The sequence below is a fragment of the Gopherus flavomarginatus genome, chromosome 1 (genome assembly GCF_025201925.1).
Source record: "Gopherus flavomarginatus isolate rGopFla2 chromosome 1, rGopFla2.mat.asm, whole genome shotgun sequence".
In the NCBI taxonomy this organism is placed as follows: Eukaryota; Metazoa; Chordata; order Testudines; family Testudinidae; genus Gopherus; species Gopherus flavomarginatus.
In genome coordinates, this window is record NC_066617.1 from 246278945 (window position 1) to 246285616 (window position 6672).

Consider the following 6672-nt stretch of genomic DNA (forward strand, 5'->3'; position numbering starts at 1 on the left):
TCATAACATTAAATGTACGTGCTTGTAAGAACTATCGCCCAAGTAAGTAAATATGTAGAGGCCTGAATTTTGTGCAACTTTGTTTTAAAGGAGTACTTTCATACCTCAATAGTCTTGCATCCAATGCTAAAATAGATTAAACAAAAATATACTGTGCAAAATGGTGCAATATGAATGATGTGTATAAATGCATAACATCTGAGAAAGCTCACAGTTTTAAGTGTTAAAGAAAGAAATTTGGAGCATGCTGGAGCCTAAAACTGATTGAGCTAGTCTAATCTTGGGCACATCTTTCTTTGACCCTCAATCAGTTCAGCAGAGAAACTAGATAGACATGGGGAAATAAGTACAAAACCAGAAGTTGCATCCCCAGCCTCAAAAATGTATGATTTAAAAAACTTACTATTATTTGAGCAAAGGTTTGCGATTCCTGTTCATTATCATGCCCTTTGGAAATACTGAATATATTATATATTTTAAAAATTAAATATAGTTTAATACGATAGTAAAATCGGTATAATTTAAGACTGATTGATTAAATGCATATAGTGTACTTAGCACTAGATTTCAGCTCTAGAGGTGCCCATTATAGCAACCTTTTCCTCACACTCCACAAAAATACAAGCCCCCCCCCGCCAAAAAAAGCCTTTTAAGAAACCTCTACGAACATTATTAAAGGGAACAATGAGTAAATACATGTAAAATATTAAATAGATTACTTCAAGTATTGTAATTTCTTCAAGGAACTTCGTGAGTTTTTAGCTGCTCCTTTTGTTCATGTAATCTTGATTGCTGCCTCTGTCCAAAAAAAATTTAACCTTTTTTCAGACAAACACATGAAAGTTTAGCCTAGCCCACGTTTCATCATGAATCATTATCTCAAAGCCCAAGACTTTGCTCTGTTACATGAAGTGTTCAAAGTATCTCTGAATAATTCATAACCGATTTAGTTACATAACATTTCAACCACGTTTCAGAAATACTAGCTGCCACATGGAGTGAATCCCAAATGTTAGGATGATGGTGACCCATCTTATCTAATCCATTTTTGCAGTGTAACTTCTCATTTAGACCCAGTCAGCAAAGTGATTCAAGTGTCTCATTGAATTTCACATTGAAGGTCTGCAGGGGCCAACTCCTTTACAGGACTGGGGCCAAAATCCTTATGAATTCTGAGGTTCGATTCTCTGGCCTATTTTGGTCCCTTTGCACAGTTCAGGCAGTGCAAAAGAGGTAGAAGCAGCTCACATCTGTGCAGCTGGGTACTCTCCTTAAGCTGAGAGTCCCATTCACACAGTCGTATAAGCTGTTTCATTAAGTCATACTTCCCACTCAGAGAGAACCTGGGAAAGGGATTGTACTGTGGTGAGGAGAGGGCAGATATCCTCAGGTGGTGCATAGTCTCTTGGGTGACTTACCAGCTGAAACAGTTTTAAAACAATCTAAAATATTCTAAATTCAGTAAGGGCTCTAGCTGGCAAAAAAAAAATGGAACCTGGAATCAGGGAGCCTCCCTCTCCTGCACTTAGTAAACGGAGCACAGCAAAGAATCTGGATTTCTGAGTTCACTAAGACAATAATAACCTGTCTTACCCAGGTTATTTGATGTTACCAAATTCCTGATTATCTTCACTAATATCAACAGAACAGAAAGTAAATTATCTTGCTGTCTCTATATTCTTTCAACTTCTTGCTAACACTCACATCCTACTTTATTCATGTCAATATGGACATTTTATCATAATGTTGCCATTCAGCTAAGAGTTAAAGGGACATTGTTAAGGTTGACAGCCTTAAAATTCTCAAGCAGAAAGTGAAAGATATTAGCACCGACAAATACCATTCTCTCACCCAGAGCAGGAACTCCACTTTAAAATTGTTGTAGCTCTCATTTTGGACTGTTTTTGGTAAGAGGAGTTGACTGTCAATTTTTTGGGCTTGTTAACTCTGTCCCCCTCTAAACCTTGTAGATAGAAGTCCTAGGAACTTGTCTAAAAACTGAGGTAATTTGCCTCCAGTGCAACTCAGCTAGTCTTAGCAATCATGAAAGCAAAGCTGTAATGTAGACAGGACACAGCTGGTTTTAACACAGTGCTACATAAAATACGTGTTCTCCTTTCTACATTAAAGCTTCCACTACTGGTGGAGCTGCTTCAGGTCTAAATTTTCCTAATATCAACATCCCTAAAGTACATATCCTGCATCTTACTTCCTATTCAAAAGGTTCAGTGACCTTGCATGTGGGAAGAGAAGTGTCAGCCTGTATAATTGTTTAGACTTTACATCTGATCACATTTGAATTATCACTGCTACCTTTGAATATAAAATAGAGCCTGGGTGTATTGACGCTAATTGTAATTCACAACCCACAACATATCTTTGACAGACACCTTTTTCCTTTTTAAAATTAATCCAACTCCAATTTGCAGAAGCAATGGCATAACCCCTTCAACACAGGTAAAGAAGCTAACACAACATTAATCATTCCTGCTCATAAATCCTGCAGTCAGAAAGACATTCTTAATATTCACACTGTTAGCCTACACTGTTAGACATGATAGCATAATGGCTTCTCTCAAAATGTTGCCAATTTCACTATAGCACTGGGTCCAACTGAAGGCAGAATTTGATGGGCAACCTGCATAATTTTCCAAGTGGTTTCTACTCTCACTTGTTGAGACTCATTTAGCAATGGGGTTAGAGGTGTACTCTGTGTGACAAAGTTCCTCCTCTACCTTGGTGGGTCCTGCACTTATTGGCAGATTTGCTCACCTCAGTGATCTGCCCCTCTGGTGGAACCCACAGTCTGGGTCAACTCCTATGTCAGATCAGGAGTTGCGAGGTTTGGGGGGAACCCAGGCTCACCCTCTACTCCGGGTTCTAGTCCAGGGCCCTGTGGATTGCAGCTGTCTATAGTGCCTCCTGTAACAGCTGCATGACAGCTACAACTTCCTCAGCTACTTCCCCATGGCCTCCTCCAAACACCTTCTTTATCCTCACCACAGGACCTTCCTCCTGGTGTCTGATAATGCTTGATTGTCTGATAATTCCTCAATCCTCCAGTAGCACACCCTCTCCGTCTCAGCTCCTTGTGCCTCTTGCTTCCTCTCCTCTGGCTCCTCCCTGCCTGACTAGAGTGAGCTCCTTTTTAAACCCAGGTGCCCTGATTAGCCTGCCTTGATTTGCTGCAGCTGTTCCAATCAATGTAGCTATCTCCACTGCCTTCTAGAAAGATCTTAATTGGCCCCAGGTGCCTTGATTAACCTGGAGCAACTGCAATTTGGTTAACATGGTCCTAGGGATTTGTTTAGCCTGGAGCTAACATACGTGTTCCTCAATACTTTACTGGCTTTGCCCCATCACATCTGCTAAACAACTACCCAAAATATAGAAATGTATGGACAGAGTAAGTAATGACATTTGAGATACAGAGTTTGCAAAGGACTTCAAGCTCTGACAGGTATTTATAGCTTAAGAAAAATGCTCAGTTCATCTGTAAACAAACTGCAGTGGTATTAACATATAAAGCTTTGACCCCTTGTTGTCACTGTGTGCTTAATTCAGTCATCATTCGCATGACTCTTCTTCTATATATGTACATGGGAACAGCACATCTACCACTATTCAAGGCAGGACTCCAAGTTCTGCGGATGAGCAAACGAAATAATTTTGGTACATGCATCAGGACTAGGTCCTGTGGTGGCTAAACCTGTGTGAAACACAGAATATTTTCTTTATGATAAAAAGCAGAGCAGGAAAAAGTCACAAACAAGCACTGAGCTAGAAATAAGTCATTTATTTTAAAATATTACAGATTAATAAATAGGTTAGTTATCAGAAACCTTAATAAATAGCCTTTTATAATTTACACAAGGTAAATACAACATGCCTATATCTATTTTTAAAAAGCAAAGATAATAAGCTAAACTTGTAAGCCATTAACAAATCTATATACACGTTATTTGGAAGCTAAAATAGTCCATTTTCATTTCACCTGTAGTAACTATATTGCAGTAGTATTTAAGTAACCAAACCTCTGACAATGTATATTTGTTCCCATCCCTATTTTCCACATTCCATGAAAATTAAACACACACAAAGAAAAACAAAAAACAAAAAAAAAGTTTCCCTCATTTAAAAAATAGCTCAAGATTATCCCTTCTGTATAACATTTTTTCCCCTGCAAAGTGCAAACCATCTGAACAGAAAAAATAAAAAAAACCTTAATTCTTTAAAAACATTTCCCCAACTTTGAAAAGTATTCTGGACTTTCCATTTCCTAATTTTCACTCTTTGCAATCTTTCAATATCAACACTGCTGTATGAAATACTTTGGCACTAAGAGTTCTGGAGCTCCTAACATTATTAGTGCAAATGCTACACGCACTAACATGTTCTGTAGCACTTAAACCCCATATTCCCTGGCCCAAAAGAGTTAATTACAAAGACTAATCTCCTTGAAGGCAAGAAGTTAAGTATAACTAGATATAAATTTGTTTCAATAATAAACTTCAGCAGTTCTGTAGATTACACTCTCTCAGGACAGTATAGGAAGTATTACAATGTCCTATGTTTAAGTAAGAAGGTGAGAGTGGTACATTTCTACTTTCAGTGCATTGCAGTTTGAGGTCCCTGTATTTATTTTCTTTAAATCATTCTTGTAATAAAAAAGCCTCTTTATTTTAAAATAAAAAGGAAAAGTAAAGCTTCCAGCTTCCATTATTTTAACAAACAAAATCCAGTGCTTTCACTGTCAGTGCTAGTTACTTCAGAAAAATACCTATACAGTCAGTATAAACCCAAATTATTATTAGGAAGCATCACTTGTCAAGATGTATATGACATTCTTATTCATATTAGTTTCAGGTGACTAATTAATAGGCTTTATTTACACATACAGTATCCTGGATAATTAGTAGAACAGCTATCTTCTTTAGACATTTTGCTTTTTATACACAGATATTTGGGATTTAAGAAAAAACATTTTTTGGTTGTATCAAAAACGGTTCTATTCTTCTGTTGGATGTTTGGGGGATTTATGGATAACACCTACTAATGATAATGGTGCCTACACATGTCAATCCTCCATATTTTGAATGGCTAATAGTTCTCAAAATCTATCTACTTCAACAGATTAAGAGCATTGTATATGTACATATGTCTGATAAATTTAACAGAAGCCACAGAAACTATTAAACTCCTTTCACCGTGGGAATAAATATATTTTAATGCATCCCATCAATATAATCAGTCCACTTTACGACACTTTTTATGTATAGCCTCTGTCATTTCTGCTTTGGAATCAGAATGTAAGTAAGCTGGCTTTTGGCTATTGATATAAATAATTTATGAAGCAACGTGAAAAGGGTGGACCCAGTGGGCGGAAGACCAAAGCTCAGGAGACAATTATTTTCTTCCTGAGACGATGGAACTCAGAAGTATTATTCAAAGGTGCTCCCCTGCCTGCGGGAGGAAGAGAGAAGAGTTGACAGTTCACTTCAACAGTGCAATTTTTTTTAAACCAGAGAAGCAACATGAAAAGACCTACAAAAGATAAGAGGTCTGGGATGAGGGGAAGGGGAGAAAGAATCACATCAACAGTGACAATACACACAATGTCAATACACTTTTAAAGTTAGAATTGAGACAGATCCAGTTAGAGACAGGAAATAAAAAAACACTGCTATTTTCTGAACAAAGAGTAACAAAAATAATTTTTTTCATTATTTATCATTCATGATGTAAAAGGCTGTAGGTATACATGACGTGCAAGGCCACTTGAAAAGCTTTTCTCCATATGTGCTGGCTTTTGGCATCTCTGTTTCAAGAGGTTCAGACGATGGATGAGGAGGAGCTGGAGAGAAGAGGAGAATTCCTGCAGAAATGTATCAGCTCCAAGGATGAGAGGAAGACCAAAGAATACATCTGCTATTTCAGTCTTCCCCTGCATAAAGACTGCTTATCATAACTTGGTTTTGAAATGTGGAAAGAGATTGCTTCGGGACAGGGTAATCTTGTTGGTTTGGGATTGTATAATTTTAAAATTTGCATAAGCACCTAACATACAAGGATAGGGACTTGTTAATCAATAAAAACTTAAATAAGCAAACATACTTGGCCAAGTAAGGACTAGGATGAGATATGACAGTCATGTTCACTTTGAACTGAGAAAGAATTTGGAGGAGTCTGCAGAGATTAATGGCTAATATAACAAACCAATGTGCAACCCTTAAACCCTGAATTTATACTTTGAAAAGATGGCTTGTCTGCTTCAGAGAACAGCTATCATTTTAAGAAGTGAATTACAAGCTTACTTGTTTATTTTTATTTACTTAGGATTCAGTTTTCAAACAGACAAAAGGACACTACTACCGTTTACAAAGTCACCCTTTAGAGCAGTGTTTCTCAAACTGGGGTCGCTGCTTGTGTAGGGAAATGGGCCAGGCCAGTTTGTTTACCTGCCCCGTCCGCAGGTCCGGCCAATCGCGGCTCCCGCTTGCTGCAGTTTGCTGCTCCAGGCCAATGGGAGCTGCTGGAAGCGGCGTGGGCCGAGGGACTTAGTGGCTGCTTCTTCTAGCAGCCCCCATTGGCCTGCAGCGGCGAACTGTAGCCAGTGGGAGCCGTGATCGACCAGACCTGTGGACGGGGCAGGTAAACAAACTGGCCCAGCCT